This window comes from Triturus cristatus, chromosome 1_1, assembly GCF_964204655.1.
Source record: "Triturus cristatus chromosome 1_1, aTriCri1.1, whole genome shotgun sequence".
Taxonomy (NCBI): domain Eukaryota; kingdom Metazoa; phylum Chordata; class Amphibia; order Caudata; family Salamandridae; genus Triturus; species Triturus cristatus.
Window position 1 is genome coordinate 466,069,000 of NC_140579.1, and position 19,336 is coordinate 466,088,335.

The following is a 19,336-nucleotide window of genomic DNA, read 5'->3' on the forward strand; positions in this document are numbered from 1 at the left end:
GGTGTATCTGAGGCCTACCAGGGGCTGAAGCATGTATTGTGCCACCCCTGGCCTGACCTAGCAATTTGACACAACTGGCTGATCACTCAGCTGGGGTAAGTTGGTGTATCCACCTCTTACTTAGGTGTAGTATGCCTATACCTAACCTTAAATGGGACACATGTTAACCTATAAGTCACTCCTATGGCAGGCCTTAACAATCCTGAAGGCAGAGTGCTTGGTTTCATGTGAGATGGTGCTCTGGCATGAGCTGAGCCTGTCTGCAGTAGTCGGAACAACTTCCTTCTACCGTTTCCAGATATCGCCATACCATATACTCTTAAGTGCATTATGAACCTCGCGGTTAAATGCTATCTTTGGTTTGGCTTTATCAAAACATGTCGAGTAAGGTGTCATACGAATTGGAATACTAACCCCTCGCCAATTCTGGCGACGGGGTTAGCATTCCACCCTCCTAGGGGGACACGACATGTACAGAACCTGAAACCCGGGTAAAACCAGACATAGCCTCAGCTCCACAAAATGGACGCTGCCACCACAGACACAAGTCTGCCCTCCTGCTGCTGGGAGTCCTTCCAGCTTGGGAGACGTGGACAAAGGGTTTCCTGCCAGGGGAGGTACGAGCACCACCCCAGACAGGATTTTGTGTATTGGTCAGGTAGGGCTTGAAAGGAAACAGACATGCCTGAGGCTCACAAGGAGCCTCGGTGCATATGCCAGTTCAATCCGGTCCTGGAGCACACCAGCCCCAGACCTGGGGCGAGCTGGACAAAGGATTGGGGGTGTAACCACCCCCCTTCCTGGTCCCACCCTTAGGGAGGGACCTAGCAGCTAGTCCGGCCCCTAGAATCCGCTTAAAGGTAGGAGCTGTGTCCAAAGACTTTAGACATCCTGAAATCAACTTGTAACTAAGAAGAAGACGGGAACTTCGACGTTCTGCTGCACAGAAGACTGAAGAAAATCTCCCCTATGGTCAGGGAGTGACCATCTTGCTAACGCAAGCACCATCCAGCGAATCGACATCTGCTTTGCCGCCGCCTCCCGCCGGAGCCCGAGCCCAGAGACCGACAAGGACTGGACCTCCAGACCTCTCACCGCCCGATCCACAGTCCCTGAAAAGAAGGAACCCGTGGAGGCACCGAGACCCGTGGAGCCAGCCATCTTGAAAGACACTCGACTAGCTGAAAGCGCGACAACAGAGGCTCCCTCCAAGTTGTGCTTTGGGTCCTGAGAAGCCCAACATCCGAGCAGCATCTGCACCAAAGGTGAGCCCTCCAGCATCTCCACGATCTGCGTGGGGCCCCTCTGCACTTCGTGACTCGATGCGCCTAACCGGTTACTGGTCTGTTGACTAGTGGCCATCTTGGCGACCATCTTGAAAAACTACGATGCTGGTCTGGTTGCTCCAGACTGGCCCCTCCTCCCCTCCAAAGGAGCAGCCCTTCTGACCTTGCTGGTCAGAGCTAAAAGCTTTCTTCACTTCCTGCGACTCCTGCTTTTGCCAACGCTTGTTTGCTTCTTCTGAGTCGCCGACACCGCCGACAGCGAGAGCCTGCATGTGACAGCTCATGAACAGACTCCTGGACGTCGTCGACCTTCAGGGACCACGTGGCTGCAGAGACAAGCTACACCTCTTCACCTGTTTGCACCCGACATCGCCTGGTACCTACCTGGTGCCACGCCGGTCACTGGCTAGTGACTGTGAACACTGTCCCCTCTGCTTACAGGTCTTCTACACTTCCGATCCAACCTTGGATCCACCGCATCTCTTCTGGACCGACCGCCTGCAGCATCTTTGTCGTCAGGCTCCATTGAACAGACAGACGAAACCCGACGCACTTCGAGCCCTATGCACCCGCTTCCTGTGGGTGAGGTAAAGCTGGCACTCCGGTGCACAAGTGTAGAGTAACATCTCTAATGTCTAGGTTTGAAGTCTTGAATCCGGAGTCCAACCAGAAGACCCTTCTAGCAGTAACTTTTGAACAATTACGCACTCATTGAAAACCTATGGGCGCCCACGTGTAACTTTCCTCACTGCACACGAGACCCGTGGACCTCCTGGTCACTAACTAAAGTTAGCTCCTTGTAGGCCCAGCGATTCTAGAGGCCCTAGGCCTTCTCCCTTTCCTGTTCGTGGTACTTATACCACTATTTTAGTATATGGTTTGAGCGGCCACCAGGGCCTATCCATATAAAGTGCAACTTTCGTATATTGTAATACTTTCTTGTTTAACGATTTGTGCTCCTGTGCTCATAAAGAGTCTAGGGGATACTTTGAGTAATAAATACATATATATTTTGAATATATATCTGTGGGGTGTCCTTTCATTGGTATAAAGGGGGGTTACATATGGTAAAACAGCTTGCTTAACATGGCTAAACGAGTTTAGCCTCAAAGACTGCTTAGCCTACGCTACCACTAGGGCAGCTGGTCCGAAAAGGTTGACTTACAACCACACCATAAGGGTTGCTTGGCATGGTACAGGGTGGTCACTTTAATTAGTGAACATCATATACCAGGCCAACTTCTCACATTGGTGAGCAGCGGTTGGGATTTGAGCTTGCTGTTGTTTTACCTCTGTAATCTCTTTGTTACCAATTGAAAGATCATACAGGTACCTTTAGGTACATATAAAACAAGTTAGTTATATACTTAAGTTCTACTGAACTTAGTTGTTGTAGAGAAAAGGGAGTAGCACACCCTGACTACAACTACTAGATAGGTTTAGTAGGAAAACCCAAGTGTAGGTAGTTGCAACACTTCCACCCACACTTAAGAGCAATGGCTGGGGCAGCGGGGTCCAAGGTACCCATCTCTGTCGAGAGTGACCCCCAGAGGGCACCATCCATCTTTGCTACCCTAAACCAGAACGAGCTCAGGCAGTTGGCTAATTCTAGGGGCCCTAAACAGCCCAAGAACCCTACCTCTGCTGAACTCAGAGAACTCTTGCAAACTGATGAAGATCAGAGACCTCTCAAGAAAGCCTCCCAGTTAGGCCCCTCAGGGACTGGAACAGGAGGCCCTCCTTCTGAAGATGCTACTGAAGCACCCCTTCCTAACAGTCACCCCTTAGGTGAGAATCAGACTACAGAGGATGAGGATCAGCATAGGGACGAGAATGACAAGGGGGATGAGTCTGATAATAGTAGTGATTCTGATGGGAGAAATAGCCCAGTGCCAGGTATTATACTTGGCCCAGCTAACTTAAGACTATTTGGGAATGACAATGGGTTCCCCCCATCGAGTTTCCCCAGTGGACTTAACCAGGGGTTTGGGAGACAGAGGAATCACTCAGGTGACTCTAATGCCTCTCATGCCTCTAGAGGCTCTCAGGGTCAGTCCAGAAGAAGGATGACCAGCCCTCAGAGGAGGGAGCATGAGGCCAGCATGCAGGAAGCTCAGCTGAGGATCAGGAAACAGGAGCTAGAAGTAGCCCTGATGGAAGAGAAACTGAACAAGGCTAGGCAACCTAGAGAGAGTGGGTCTATACCCACTGGTGGCAGCATTGTCCCGAGGGACAAAGATAGGGTCTTTGATAATAGGAACCTGTCCAAGGTTGTGCCCCCCTACAAAAGTGGGGATGATATCCACAAATGGATGACTGCTCTTGAGAGAGCCTGCAAAGTACAGCAGGTTCCTGAGAACCAGTGGGCAGCAATCTTATGGCTCTCCTTTGAAGGTAGAGGCAGAGATAAACTCCTCACTGTTAGAGAGGAGGATGTCAGAAACTACAGAGCCCTGAAGAGTGTCCTGGTTGATGGGTTAGGCTTAACCACTGAGCAGTACAGGTTAATGTTCAGAGATACCCAGAAGGCACAGACTCAGGACTAGTCTGAATATGTTGAATGTGCCACTAAGGCTTTGGAGGGTTGGTTGCTGGGAAGTAAGGTTTCAGATTATACAGGATTGTACAATTTGATGATGAGAGAACAGATTTTAAATAACTGTCAAAACCAGCAACTGCATCAACACTTGGTTGACTCGGATCTGACCTCTCCCCAAGAATTGGGAAAGAAGGCAGACAAATGGGTCAGAACCAGGGTTAAGCAAAAGAACCAGAACCAGGGCCAAGGGGGTGATCAGAAGAAAACAGACCAAAAGGGTAATGACCAGAAATCCAAAGACCAGAAGTCTTCAACAGGGCCCCAAACTAGTACTAATGAGGGTGGGTCCCAACAATCTAAAGGAAAGAAGAAAGAAGGTCCAAAGAAACCCTGGTGCAAATCTTGCAAGAACACAACTCACTGGACTAGTGATTGTAAGAAGGGTGGAGCCCCCAACACTGTTGCCCCTAAGGCACCTGCTCCCAGTAGTACTGTTAGCAGTGTTGGTCCCCAGACAAAGGGTGTAGTGGGAATCACTATGGGAACTGAAGGAGATTCTGACCTAGACAGAACCCTTACACAGGCAGTCTTGATCTGTGATGGGGACATGGATTTGTCCCTGACTGTGAGCCCCAGTAATCTGGGCAAGTACAGACAGACTCCATTGATTAATACAAAAGTGGCTCAAGCCTACAGGGATACATGTGCCAGTGTCACTATGGTGACACCAGGCTTTGTGGATCCTGGACAGTACATACCAGGTGAGAATTACCTGGTGACCAATGCCAGCAATACCACTACTTCGCATAGTGTGGCTATTGTTAACTTCTCGTGGGGAGGGGTAACTGGCCTCAAAAGGGTTGTGGTTAGTGCAGACCTCCCAGTAGAATGTTTGTTGGGCAATGACCTAGAGAGTTCTCTATGGTCAGAAGTGGAGTACAGGACACATGCAGAGATTTTAGGTATATCACCACATGTCCTTGCTGTGACCAGGTCACAGGCCAAAAAGTGCCTTACTGAACCTCAGGTCTTGGATCCTGGAACAATGGACCAAGCACCTTCCAAGAAGAACAGGAGGGTTAAGGCTGTGCCTTCCCCCCTGCCTCCAAGTGATGATCAGTCTTCCCAGGAGGATGATCTCAAGAACCTTGAAGGAACTGTCCCTGAAGAGCTTGAACCTGACCAGGTTGAGTTTCTGGGGACAGAGAGACCTTCTAGGGCTGACTTGGGGCAGGCTCAGTTATCCTGACCATCTCTTGAACCCCTCAGACAGCTGGCTGCTGCTGAGGCTGTTGGGAATGCTCAAGGTACCCATAAAGTATATTGGGATGATGGGCTCCTTTATTCAGAGGCTAGAGACCCAAAACCTGGTGCAACCAGGAGGTTGGTTATACCTCTGCAATTTAGGGGCTATCTTCTTACCTTGGCCCATGATATTCCTCTAGCAGGACACTTAGGCCAGAACAAGACTTGGGACAGGCTTGTCCCTCACTTTCACTGGCCTCACATGAATGAAGATACCAAGGAGTTTTGTCGCTCCTGTGTGACCTGCCAAGCCAGTGGCAAATCAGGTGGCACAACAAAGGCCCCCCTAATACCACTACCTGTGGTGGGGGTTCCCTTTGAGAGAGTGGGGATTGATATTGTGGGTCCCATGGATCCCCCCACTGCATCTGGGCACAGATTTATACTGGTGGTAGTGGATCATGCCACCAGGTATCCAGAGGCAATTCCCCTTAGGACCACAACAGCTCCTGTTGTGGCCAGGGCCTTACTGGGAGTCTTCTCCAGAGTGGGGTTTCCTAAGGAGGTAGTTTGTGACAGAGGTGCCAACTTCATGTCAGGATACTTGACAGCTATGTGGAAGGAATGTGGTGTCAACTACAAGTTCACCACTCCTTATCACCCACAATGCAATGGGCTTGTTGAGAGATTCAACAAGACCCTAAAGGGTATGATCAAAGGATTACCTGAAAAGCTCAGGCGAAGATGGGACATCCTTCTACCCTGCCTTCTGTTTGCTTACAGAGAGGTCACACAAAAAGGAGTTGGCTACAGCCCCTTTGAATTGTTATTTGGGCATCCTGTAAGAGGACCCCTATGTCTGGTGAGGGAAGGATGGGAGTTACCTCTCAAAAAGCCTAAGCAAGACATAGTGGACTATGTACTTGGTCTCCGCTCCAGGATGGCTGAGTACATGGAGAAGGCATCCAAAAACTTTGAGGCAAGCCAGGCCTTACAGAAAGCTTGGCATGACCAAAAGGCTGTCTTGGTTGAGTTTCAGCCAGGACAGAAGGTATGGGTGTTAGAGCCAGTGGCCCCAGCAGCACTCCAAGACAAATGGTCTGGACCCCATACAATCCTGGAAAAGAAGGGAGAGGTTACCTACTTGGTGGACCTAGGCACTCCCAGGAGTCCCCACAGGGTACTCCATGTTAACAGGTTAAAAGCATATGTTGACAGGGCAGACATGGGCTTGCTCATGGCTACAGATGAGGGACAGGAGGAGGAGAGTGACCCTCTCCCAGACCTGCTGTCTCAGAACCCTGAAGATGGCTCAGTTGAAGGAGTGACCCTGGGAGGCAACCTCACTGAGCATCAGCAAATTGAATGTAGACAAGTTCTACAATCATTTCAGCATATGTTCTCACTGATACCTAGTCAAACTGACTGGTGTACCCATATGGTGGACACCGGTGACAGTCTTCCTGTGAAGAACAAACTTTACAGGCAACCTGACCATGTCAGGGACTGTATAAAGACTGAGGTACACAAGATGCTGGAGTTGGGTGTCATTGAGCCCTCAGAGAGCCCCTGGGCTAGCCCAGTGGTTTTGGTCCCCAAACCTCACACCAAAGATGGCAAGAGAGAGATGAGGTTCTGTGTAGATTACAGAGGACTCAATGCTGTCACTAGGACAGACGCACATCCTATTCCAAGGGCAGATGAGCTCATAGATAAACTAGCTTCTGCTAAGTTTTTGAGCACATTTGATTTGACAGCTGGCTATTGGCAAATCAGGTTAGCTGAGGAGTCCAAGGCCAAAACAGCATTTTCAACCCCAGGAGGGCACTACCAATTTGTGGTGATGCCCTTTGGTCTGAAAAATGCACCTGCCACCTTCCAAAGGTTGGTGAATCAAGTCCTTACTGGGTTGGATGACTTTTGTGCAGCATATCTTGATGACATTGCTGTCTTTAGCTCCACCTGGGAGGATCACCTGATCCACCTGAAGAAGGTACTTGAGGCTCTGCAAAAGGCAGGCCTCACTATCAAGGCTACTAAGTGCCAGATAGGGCAGAGTAAGGTTGTGTACTTGGGCCACCTTGTAGGTGGAGGCCAAGTTCAACCACTGGAGAGTAAGATACAATCCATCAAGGACTGGTCTCCTCCCACCACCCAGACTCAGGTCCGAGCTTTCTTGGGCTTGACTAGGTACTACAGGAAGTTTGTTAAGAACTATGGGTCCATTGTGACTCCTCTTAATGATCTGACATCCAAAAAGATGCCCAAAAAGGTTCAGTGGACAGTAAGCTGTCAAAAGGCATTTGATGACCTGAAGGAGGCCATGTGCTCTGCACCTATCCTGAAAAGTCCTGACTACTCCAAAGAGTTTATTGTCCAAACAGATGCTTCTGAGTTGGGTGTGGGAGCTGTGCTGTCACAACTTAATGTAGATGGTCAAGACCCCCAGAGAGAAGAATTGGTCAGCTATTGAGAGGGAGGCCTTTGCTGTGGTGTGGGCCCTGAAGAAGCTGAGGCCATACTTGTTTGGCACTCACTTCAAGATTCAGACCGACCATAAGCCCCTCTTGTGGCTAAGTCAGATGAAGGGTGAAAACCCCAAACTGCTTAGGTGGTCCATTTCCCTACAGGGGATGGACTTTACAGTGGAGCACCGGCCAGGTACAGACCATGGGAATGCAGATGGTCTCTCCAGGTACTTCCATCTAGGACATGAAGACACGACTGGTCCAGGCTAGTTTAATGTCCCTGCGTTTGGGGGGGGGGGTTGTGTAGGAGAGTAGGGTCTGCTATCCTATGGTCACCCCAAATTTTTGCTTTTTGCTTCACTGGTTTTTGACGTATTGAGGCTGTGGGCCTGCTAATCAGACCCCCAGCCTGCTGTTCTCTCTGCTAAATTGACACTATACACTTTAGGTGCATGACCCATTGGAACTGGATCACCCTGTGAGCCCCTGTACTAGTGTACCATAGGTTCTCAGGGCATTGGTGTATCTGAGGCCTACCAGGGGCTGAAGCATGTATTGTGCCACCCCTGGCCTGGCCTAGCAATTTGACACAACTGGCTGATCACTCAGCTGGGGTACCTAACCTTAAATGGGACACATGTTAACCTATAAGTCACTCCTATGGCAGGCCTTAACAATCCTGAAGGCAGAGTGCTTGGTTTCATGTGAGATGGTGCTCTGGCATGAGCTGAGCCTGTCTGCAGTAGTCGGAACAACTTCCTTCTACCGTTTCCAGATATCGCCATACCATATACTCTTAAGTGCATTATGAACCTCGCGGTTAAATGCTATCTTTGGTTTGGCTTTATCAAAACATGTCGAGTAAGGTGTCATACGAATTGGAATACTAACCAAAGGTGAGCCCTCCAGCCTCTCCACGAACTGCGTGGGGCTCCTCTGCACTTCGCGACTCGACGCGCCTAACCGGTTACTGGTCCGTTGACTAGTGGCCATCCTGGCGACCATCTTGAAAAACTACGATGCTGGTCTGGTTGCTCCAGACTGGCCCCTGCTTCCCTCCAAAGGAGCATCCCCTCTGACCTTGCTGGTCAGAGCTAAAAGCTTTCTTCACTTCCTGCGACTCCTGCTTTTGCCAAGGCGTGTTTGCTTCTTCTGAGTCGCCGACACCGCCGACAGCGAGAGCCTGCATGGGACAGCTCGTGAACCGACTCCTGGACGTCGTCGACCTTCAGGGACCACGTGGCTGCAGAGACAAGCTACACCTCTTCACCTGTTTGCACCCGACATCGCCTGGTACCTACCTGGTGCCACGCCGGTCACTGGCTAGTGACTGTGAACACTGTCCCCTCTGCTTACAGGTCTTCTACACTTCCGATCCAACCTTGGATCCACCGCATCTCTTCTGGACCGACCGCCTGCAGCATCTTTGTCGTCAGGCTCCATTGAACAGATAGACGAAACCCGACGCACTTCGAGCCCTATGCACCCGCTTCCTGTGGGTGCGGTAAAGCTGGCACTCCAGTGCACAAGTGTAGAGTAACATCTCTAATGTCTAGGTTTGAAGTCTTGAATCCGTAGTCCAACCAGAAGACCCTTCTAGCAGTAACTTTTGAACAATTACGCACCCATTGAAAACCTATGGATGCCCGCGTGTAACTTTCCTCACTGCACACGCGACCCGTGGACCTCCTGGTCACTAACTAAAGTTAGCTCCTTGTAGGCCCAGCGATTCTAGAGGCCGTAGGCCTTCTCCCTTTCCTGTTCGTGGTACTTATACCTCTATTTTAGTATATGGTTTGAGCGGCCACCAGGGCCTATCCATATAAAGTGCAACTTTCGTATATTGTAATACTTTCTTGTTTAACGATTTGTGCTCCTGTGCTCATAAAGAGTCTAGGGGATACTTTGAGTAATAAATACATATATATTTTGAATATATATCTGTGGGGTGTCCTTTCATTGGTATAAAGGGGGGTTACATATGGTAAAACAGCTTGCTTAACATGCCTAAACGAGTTTAGCCTCAAAGACTGCTTAGCCTACGCTACCACTAGGGCAGCTGATCCGAAAATGTTGACTTACAACCACACCATAAGGGTTGCTTGGCATGGTACAGGGTGGTCACTTTAATTAGTGAACATCATATACCAGGTCAACTTCTCACACCTTCCTCCGATGGTCTTTTGGGTGACCAGTCTTCAACTGTGACCTCCATGCTTCCCGTGCCTGTCGTGGAACTGCTGCCGATGCATCTCTCCTATTCGGATGTCCCTCTCACAGGAACTCTGTCGAGGCCCTTGCCCCTGGATTGCCACGTGACCGCATGGACTGTGCGGGCCTTTAGGAGGCTGCGCTGAGAGGTCGCTGCAGAACTCCCAACTGGGCCACGGCCAAGCCTTGTGTAACCCTGAGGGTAGATCTTCCAATGGTCGGGTATGCTCTACTTCGGCAGTCTTCAGGTTGACGGGGGCACACAAGGTTCCTGGCTGGCTAGCCTCGTTGAACTCAGGTTGTCTGGAGTGTTGGGATCCACTCTGGTGGTGCGATGCTCCTTTGATGTCCTTGGTGATGATACACCTGTGTGATGGACATTATGACATTTGTTTAAGTTGGGCCAGCATGCGGTGATCTCTTGCTGGAGGTGATCTTGTGGATTGAGGAGGACTGGAGGGACTTTGTGGCCACTTGCAGTTGTCTTCCAGCCTGTGCACTTGCTAGGCGTGATGCTATTGATGGAAAGGAGCCTGTGACAGGTGAGAGGACGGTCGAACTGCGACGCGTGGGCCCTGGACGCAGATCGCGCTTGCTAGCGGCTTACGGTTGGTCCTCCCACAAAGCTGTCTCCAGTGACGTCTCTGCACCCTAGTGGCTGGCTTGAGCTGATGAACACCTTCCCCAGTGCTGGCAAGAGTCCTCTGTCCTGTCGCTCTTCTCCGTTCCTCCTTGCACACTTGTAATGGTTGTCTGCCCTGTGGCGTTGTGCCACTGTTCTTTCTACCTTCGCAGTGGCGTCCGGCCACTCTTGTTTCCTCCTTCTGACCAGGTCTTCACTTGGATCTGGCGTCCTGCCACATGTCTCATGTTTGCGCCACATGGACTTCTCGCTGGTCGCGTCCAGTTCTTGGGACGGTCTTCACTTTTCTGCAGACCTGTCGCAGGTCTGTCCTGTTGGTAGGATTTGCTTCTTCCTCTTGAGGACCTTTCACGTGGCACCATCCTCTCCTCAGGGATTTCGCAATGCTCCTCTTCTCTTTTCTTCACTCGAGGGTGTTGTGCTTGCGCCTCGAGGCTGCCCTGTCGTGGCGCTAGATCCTGCCTCCATTCGGGAATGCTTGGTGGTGTTGGTCACTTCGAGTGATGCGCTTCATGCTTGCGATGCGGATGTGGCGTCCGGCCACGTGTGGCCTTTGTTGGAACGCATATTGTGGTGGTGGCTTGCCACATGGGGTGTGTGACTCTCCTCTTGCCCGTCTTGGGCTTCTGGCGAGTCTGTCTTGAGGCAGTGTGAGGGCGGACACTCTGTGCTGTCTTTGGCCCACTGCGGGGCTTTGCTGGCATGGTGGAGATGTAGAGAATCTCCCTTCTGTCTTCAGCAGTGCACTTCTCTGTGGAGAGGTCTCTCTCTCCTGTGTGCCTGTCCGTGTCATCAGGTTTCTGGGTGCATGCGTCGCGCACATCGGACGTCACGCTCTTGGTCTTTTGCGGTGGCCTCTTCCGGCGCTTGGCGTGCTTGCTCCTCTTTCTTGCGGTGATGGCTGTGCATTTTCTTTATTACTGCAGTGGGTGTCACCGTCTGGCTTTTTTTTTCCTTCAGTATGTGGCGCTGCCTCTTTTACAACAGTGTGTGGGAGACAGGGAGCCGCTCACTCTTGTGCTTGGGACGTTTCTTCCTCATTGTGTGGCCTCTTCTCTCGGGACAGTACCCAGCAAGCCTTCACAGGGGAAACAGATCTCTGGCTGCTGGCAGTGGCAGCAGAACTTGCAGGCTTTAACCGTCTCTGTTGAAAGGCTCTTGCTTTGTGTCAGTGAGGGTGCTGTTGGCTAGCTCCCTGTATGCTTGCTTCCTCTCTCCTGCAGTGGTGGCCTGCCACAATGCTCTCCTTGTGAACTCTGACATGCACCCCTCTGGGCAGTGGTGATGCAGAGCCTGGTTCAGTTGGGGTCACTTGTCTTGGTAGGCTCTGCGTCTCTATTGCTCCTTTGCTTGTTTGGCCCCAGACTCCACAGCCTTTCCTTAGTGTGTGCTGCATCATACTGTGCCTCACTGGGGCTTGTTTCACCCCGACACGCTGGCGACATTCTTAGGTTATTCTCAGGGTGCAGTGCTCATTCACAAGCTGCTGGCGACAGTGTACATGGGCCTTGGTGTACTTTAGATTATTGGCCACCATGGTTCAGTCACTGTTGCAGGCAGACAAAGTATGGAAGGGCACAATCAGTCTTTACTTCCTGTGCTCAGGCAGTTGCTGTAAGGCTGGTTGGCGTTTCAAACCTAGCCCTGCGCAGGCCGCCTCATGAAACTAGCTACAACAGCTTACCTCAGTTTTGCAGGCCGTTTGTTTAATTGTTGACTGCTCAGATCACCAGGGCACAGGGACCACTGATGGCCACAAGGTGGCACTGCCGCTCTATTTTCTCCAGACCATGGCAGGCTTGGCTGACGCTGACTATCGGCTGGAGTGAAGATGCAGGTGCGGTCTATGGGAGGCTGGTCAGAATAAACACAGCACCCCTCTGCTTCATCCTTTTCAGGCAAGTGCTTAAACTTTCACTGCAGTCAGTGGTGCTGCCTCTTTTCAATGGGAGGCCCTGGCAGTCGGTCTCTAAGGGGCCGTTTCTATGTGGGTGCAGGGCAGACAGGGGTTGCTGGCCACCACTTGGAGGCGCTACAGGAGGCCGCGACACCTTTACTAATGCTGTGGGCCTCAGGGTATACTTGAGGTTCCGTGTGTTCCCTTTTGCTGGCGCCTGTACTGAGCTCCTCTCTGACGGATGGCAGCAGGAAGAGAGGGTAGCGCTGTGGGTACAGCCAGGTGGCTGTTCACTTGATCTACGTCAGACTCACTTTAATATTGGGGGTGAGGACAGTCTGCCTCACGCTACGAGGTGTTTCTCTGCTTGATTCTTTGGCGACTGGGCCGCTGTGGGACGATCGGTACCTCTTAGCCCAGCTGGCTGGCATCACATAGTAGCGTGGCGCCGGGGCCAGGGAGACTGACGCTGGAATCTGGGGCTCACGGTTCGATCACCAGTGGCAGGTTAGCCCAGCACCATGTGACTATTGGCAATAGCTTGCTTAATCTTCCCAACGGACCTCAGCACCGGGACGCCTTCGGGTAGCTGTTCGCGCTTTACAAATACTGGATTTACATTTACATTGCGGGTTTTTTTCTTATGCAGGGCTGGTTTATACTTTGCTGTGGGCATTGCTAGCTTGCTCAGGCGGCGTGTGGACGATCGCTGGTGCCTCGCAGACAGAGGAGGCACGGGGACACTTGCCACTTTTTCTTCAGTGCCGCTCTTCGTGGCTAACGGTCATGCTGGTGCTTGCTTTGGGCGTAGCTGCAGGCCGTGTACATTATACCTGCAGGCAGGGCCTTATCATGCCCTGCACCGGTGCCGTCGTGCTGGCTGGAGCTGCGGACAGTGGCTGGGGATCGCTTGGCGATGTTACAGCACTACACCCTTTCTCCTTTCCCAGGCCACCATGTGCCAGACGGCACTTGCAGGGTCACGTTTTACAGGCAGACAGGTGCCGGTGTCTCATGATGCATTACTCCTCGGGAGCACCACAGATGCAGCTGTCGTGCACGGGGGGGTTGGACCCGCTCGTCGCCATTGGAGTGATGTGGGCACCCGGCCCACATGCTGCTAAAGATGACACAGGCACAATCTTAGTTGTGTACTGAAAAACTGGCCCAGGGCACGTGCGCCCGGCCCATTTTATTAACAGGGTCACCTGAACGGTGACGCCTGTGATGGGTGGGTGAATAGTGTGGGTTACAAGCAGACGGAACACTAGAACGTTTCCCACAGGACACTACATCCCCCATCGGCGCTTTTTAAAATGTATTTATAAGGCAGCATAAGTAAAAAGACGGCGCGCATACGCCCATTCAACAGCTAGCCCCGCCCCCAGGCATCAACACGGACATGCAGGGTTCGGAGTTGGGGGACGGCAGCAGCAGAGCCGTGCTTATTAAGAGATGGTGTGAGCAAATGGCAGTGTAATATTGTGCATGTATGTTCAGAGCACTCTCGTGCTACCGGCAGGAGAGTGACTCGAGCTGTTTGTAATTCCTTGAACTTCGTTCCACGATCGGGTGCAGAACGATGCGTGCCAGGATTCCACTGGCGTTAATCAGTTGGTGGAGATCCTGGCAAGCAGCGGGAGCGCCCGGCTGTGGGTGTCTACAATTTGAATAAAAGGTACTTTACTCACTGGATTGCCTTTGCGAAAGGAGTTATTACTTCATTTGGCGACAAGCGGGAGTTCATCCGCTCATCCGGCACCCACCAGCTGATCTCTGAGTTTTCTAAAGCATTTCAGAGGCATCGTCGCTCCCTTCTCCTCTTTCCTCATCGTTCAGAGGATTCACCGCTGCAGCGACAAACAGACCTCTGCTGTTCCCCACATCCATTTCAGTGAACATCAGGAGGCTCCGAGTTGCTGCGTGAGGTCATTGTAGCCCCGCCCCTCATCATCATCACATTGGGGGCCATCTTTGATTGGGTTATACTTCACGTCTTCGATCTAAGACATCATCCGAATCGCAGCCATTTTGGATCTTGTTTACTTTTCAACGCTCCATGCCGATTTCGAACAGCTGATTCAGACGCAGGTATGATCCAGCCTGTTTACTTGCATGTTGACAGGCACACCTTTTAGTCCTCATTATTTACAGAATTCCTTCATCTTTTGCGTATTCATACACGGTGATAGACTCCCCTTATTCATTATTTACAAAATTTCTTTGATCATTGAGCCTTCATACACGGTGATAGGCTCACCTTATTCATCTATTATCTACCACTGTTTACTCACCTTGGAGCCTTCATTTTCAGTGATAGGCTCACCTCCATTGCTATATATTTCATAAAACCTATTATTAAAGTTACATCTACAACAATTTAAGAGTATAAACTCATTTCACTTGCTTTTTATTGTTATTTATTGCTTACTTATTGAAAGTAATGGCTTCTTAGCAATTTGCTCAACCTCCTCCTTCTTTGCAACATCCTGGTAAACCCAGTATTCCTTGGCATCAATAGGTTAAAGCTTTTGAAAACCATATTGTTGCCATAGAAGCTGTGAAATTTTATCCTGCTCGCAAGGTTGCAATTCTTTATGGCTGTTTAGGACTCGCAGCACTGCAGGTGTTTGAAAACTTACCTACGTTTCCCACTCCTCCTGGTGAAGCTGGGGATGCAGATCATTGGAATCCCTACAAAGAAGCTTTATCTCGCTTGGCAAGACATTATGATCAAGAATCAAACATCATGCTTGAAAGACATAACTTCCACCGAAGAAAACAACGCGAGGATGAATCAGTGGATGAATATATTGCTGCATTACTAGTCCTTGCATCAACTTGTGAGTTTGAGGCAGATCCAGAGATCTATATCCGTGATCAATTTTTTTTCTCTTGTTGTTCAAGAAAAATACAAGAGCGCCTTCTCAGGTGCAGAAAACCATCTTTGCAAGACACAATTGATATCGCAAAGAGCATTGAGAGTAACCCTGGGTGAAGAAGTACGCTATGCTTGCGTAGTTTGCACTACTTCGCACTCCGCAAATTGCACGTAGCACAGTGCAAAAACGCGTAGCGGGCATTTTTTGCTTACTCGCAGTCCTCAATGTCAAGTTGGCGACCGCGAACGAGCAAAATGATATCCCGGCAAGACTTTTTCCACGTTCGCGATCAGCAACATCAAGTTGCCGATCGCGAGCGTGGAAAATAAACTTCCCGGCGAGATTCTCAACGCAGGGAGGTCAGGTTTCACATTGCGAGTGGTTGCGTATGCTCGCGACCACTCGCGAGGAGAAACTACCAGTCCGCGTTGAGAAAACTGCTGCTCGAGTACAAATCTACTCGAGCGGCAGAAAACGACTGCTTGCACTGTGCAAGATGCCGTTTGCAATGATTGCACAGTGCGTACAAGCATCCGGCACTGTGCAAACAGTGTGAACAGCATTTTCCCTACCGCACTACGAAGTTCGCATAGCTACGTGTAGCTTGTGTAGTGCGAAGTGCACTTCGCGTAGCGTAGCACGACTACGCAAACTATGGAGGTAACAATCGACCTCTCAATTAACCCTGGGCAAAGTTCTTCAACAAGATCAATCCATCAACTCTTTCAAGTCAACTTCATCTGATCCTGGAAATTCCATCATCAGCAGTGCACTTCTCTGTGGAGAGGTCTCTCTCTCCTGTGTGCCTGTCCGTGTCATCAGGTTTCTGGGTGCATGCGTCGCGCACATCGGACGTCACGCTCTTGGTCTTTTGCGGTGGCCTCTTCCGGCGCTTGGCGTGCTTGCTCCTCTTTCTTGCGGTGATGGCTGTGCATTTTCTTTATTACTGCAGTGGGTGTCACCGTCTGGCTTTTTTTTTCCTTCAGTATGTGGCGCTGCCTCTTTTACAACAGTGTGTGGGAGACAGGGAGCCGCTCACTCTTGTGCTTGGGACGTTTCTTCCTCATTGTGTGGCCTCTTCTCTCGGGACAGTACCCAGCAAGCCTTCACAGGGGAAACAGATCTCTGGCTGCTGGCAGTGGCAGCAGAACTTGCAGGCTTTAACCGTCTCTGTTGAAAGGCTCTTGCTTTGTGTCAGTGAGGGTGCTGTTGGCTAGCTCCCTGTATGCTTGCTTCCTCTCTCCTGCAGTGGTGGCCTGCCACAATGCTCTCCTTGTGAACTCTGACATGCACCCCTCTGGGCAGTGGTGATGCAGAGCCTGGTTCAGTTGGGGTCACTTGTCTTGGTAGGCTCTGCGTCTCTATTGCTCCTTTGCTTGTTTGGCCCCAGACTCCACAGCCTTTCCTTAGTGTGTGCTGCATCATACTGTGCCTCACTGGGGGCTTGTTTCACCCCGACACGCTGGCGACATTCTTAGGTTATTCTCAGGGTGCAGTGCTCATTCACAAGCTGCTGGCGACAGTGTACATGGGCCTTGGTGTACTTTAGATTATTGGCCACCATGGTTCAGTCACTGTTGCAGGCAGACAAAGTATGGAAGGGCACAATCAGTCTTTACTTCCTGTGCTCAGGCAGTTGCTGTAAGGCTGGTTGGCGTTTCAAACCTAGCCCTGCGCAGGCCGCCTCATGAAACTAGCTACAACAGCTTACCTCAGTTTTGCAGGCCGTTTGTTTAATTGTTGACTGCTCAGATCACCAGGGCACAGGGACCACTGATGGCCACAAGGTGGCACTGCCGCTCTATTTTCTCCAGACCATGGCAGGCTTGGCTGACGCTGACTATCGGCTGGAGTGAAGATGCAGGTGCAGTCTATGGGAGGCTGGTCAGAATAAACACAGCACCCCTCTGCTTCATCCTTTTCAGGCAAGTGCTTAAACTTTCACTGCAGTCAGTGGTGCTGCCTCTTTTCAATGGGAGGCCCTGGCAGTCGGTCTCTAAGGGGCCGTTTCTATGTGGGTGCAGGGCAGACAGGGGTTGCTGGCCACCACTTGGAGGCGCTACAGGAGGCCGCGACACCTTTACTAATGCTGTGGGCCTCAGGGTATACTTGAGGTTCCGTGTGTTCCCTTTTGCTGGCGCCTGTACTGAGCTCCTCTCTGACGGATGGCAGCAGGAAGAGAGGGTAGCGCTGTGGGTACAGCCAGGTGGCTGTTCACTTGATCTACGTCAGACTCACTTTAATATTGGGGGTGAGGACAGTCTGCCTCACGCTACGAGGTGTTTCTCTGCTTGATTCTTTGGCGACTGGGCCGCTGTGGGACGATCGGTACCTCTTAGCCCAGCTGGCTGGCATCACATAGTAGCGTGGCGCCGGGGCCAGGGAGACTGACGCTGGAATCTGGGGCTCACGGTTCGATCACCAGTGGCAGGTTAGCCCAGCACCATGTGACTATTGGCAATAGCTTGCTTAATCTTCCCAACGGACCTCAGCACCGGGACGCCTTCGGGTAGCTGTTCGCGCTTTACAAATACTGGATTTACATTTACATTGCGGGTTTTTTTCTTATGCAGGGCTGGTTTATACTTTGCTGTGGGCATTGCTAGCTTGCTCAGGCGGCGTGTGGACGATCGCTGGTGCCTCGCAGACAGAGGAGGCACGGGGACACTTGCCACTTTTTCTTCAGTGCCGCTCTTCGTGGCTAACGGTCATGCTGGTGCTTGCTTTGGGCGTAGCTGCAGGCCGTGTACATTATACCTGCAGGCAGGGCCTTATCATGCCCTGCACCGGTGCCGTCGTGCTGGCTGGAGCTGCGGACAGTGGCTGGGGATCGCTTGGCGATGTTACAGCACTACACCCTTTCTCCTTTCCCAGGCCACCATGTGCCAGACGGCACTTGCAGGGTCACGTTTTACAGGCAGACAGGTGCCGGTGTCTCATGATGCATTACTCCTCGGGAGCACCACAGATGCAGCTGTCGTGCACGGGGGGGTTGGACCCGCTCGTCGCCATTGGAGTGATGTGGGCACCCGGCCCACATGCTGCTAAAGATGACACAGGCACAATCTTAGTTGTGTACTGAAAAACTGGCCCAGGGCACGTGCGCCCGGCCCATTTTATTAACAGGGTCACCTGAACGGTGACGCCTGTGATGGGTGGGTGAATAGTGTGGGTTACAAGCAGACGGAACACTAGAACGTTTCCCACAGGACACTACATCCCCCATCGGCGCTTTTTAAAATGTATTTATAAGGCAGCATAAGTAAAAAGACGGCGCGCATACGCCCATTCAACAGCTAGCCCCGCCCCCAGGCATCAACACGGACATGCAGGGTTCGGAGTTGGGGGACGGCAGCAGCAGAGCCGTGCTTATTAAGAGATGGTGTGAGCAAATGGCAGTGTAATATTGTGCATGTATGTTCAGAGCACTCTCGTGCTACCGGCAGGAGAGTGACTCGAGCTGTTTGTAATTCCTTGAACTTCGTTCCACGATCGGGTGCAGAACGATGCGTGCCAGGATTCCACTGGCGTTAATCAGTTGGTGGAGATCCTGGCAAGCAGCGGGAGCGCCCGGCTGTGGGTGTCTACAATTTGAATAAAAGGTACTTTACTCACTGGATTGCCTTTGCGAAAGGAGTTATTACTTCATTTGGCGACAAGCGGGAGTTCATCCGCTCATCCGGCACCCACCAGCTGATCTCTGAGTTTTCTAAAGCATTTCAGAGGCATCGTCGCTCCCTTCTCCTCTTTCCTCATCGTTCAGAGGATTCACCGCTGCAGCGACAAACAGACCTCTGCTGTTCCCCACATCCATTTCAGTGAACATCAGGAGGCTCCGAGTTGCTGCGTGAGGTCATTGTAGCCCCGCCCCTCATCGTCATCACATTGGGGGCCATCTTTGATTGGGTTATACTTCACGTCTTCGATCTAAGACATCATCCGAATCGCAGCCATTTTGGATCTTGTTTACTTTTCAACGCTCCATGCCGATTTCGAACAGCTGATTCAGACGCAGGTATGATCCAGCCTGTTTACTTGCATGTTGACAGGCACACCTTTTAGTCCTCATTATTTACAGAATTCCTTCATCTTTTGCGTATTCATACACGGTGATAGACTCCCCTTATTCATTATTTACAAAATTTCTTTGATCATTGAGCCTTCA

The 19,336-nt window shown here is 51.1% G+C and overlaps 1 protein-coding gene across 2 annotated transcripts in view; it reads left to right on the plus strand.

Moving 5' to 3' along the window:
• Window positions 1-19,076: 19,076 nt before the first annotated feature.
• LOC146870432 (E3 ubiquitin-protein ligase TRIM39-like) overlaps window positions 19,077-19,336 on the plus strand; it is a 438,014-nt gene continuing 437,754 nt past the window's right edge. The window contains exon 1 of one of the 2 annotated variants that reach the window (XM_085640918.1): window positions 19,077-19,186. The gene's annotated coding sequence lies outside the window, so the exon portion shown is untranslated. The remainder of the gene's footprint in view (window positions 19,187-19,336) is intronic. The other variant, XM_085640916.1, reaches the window with a different exon arrangement.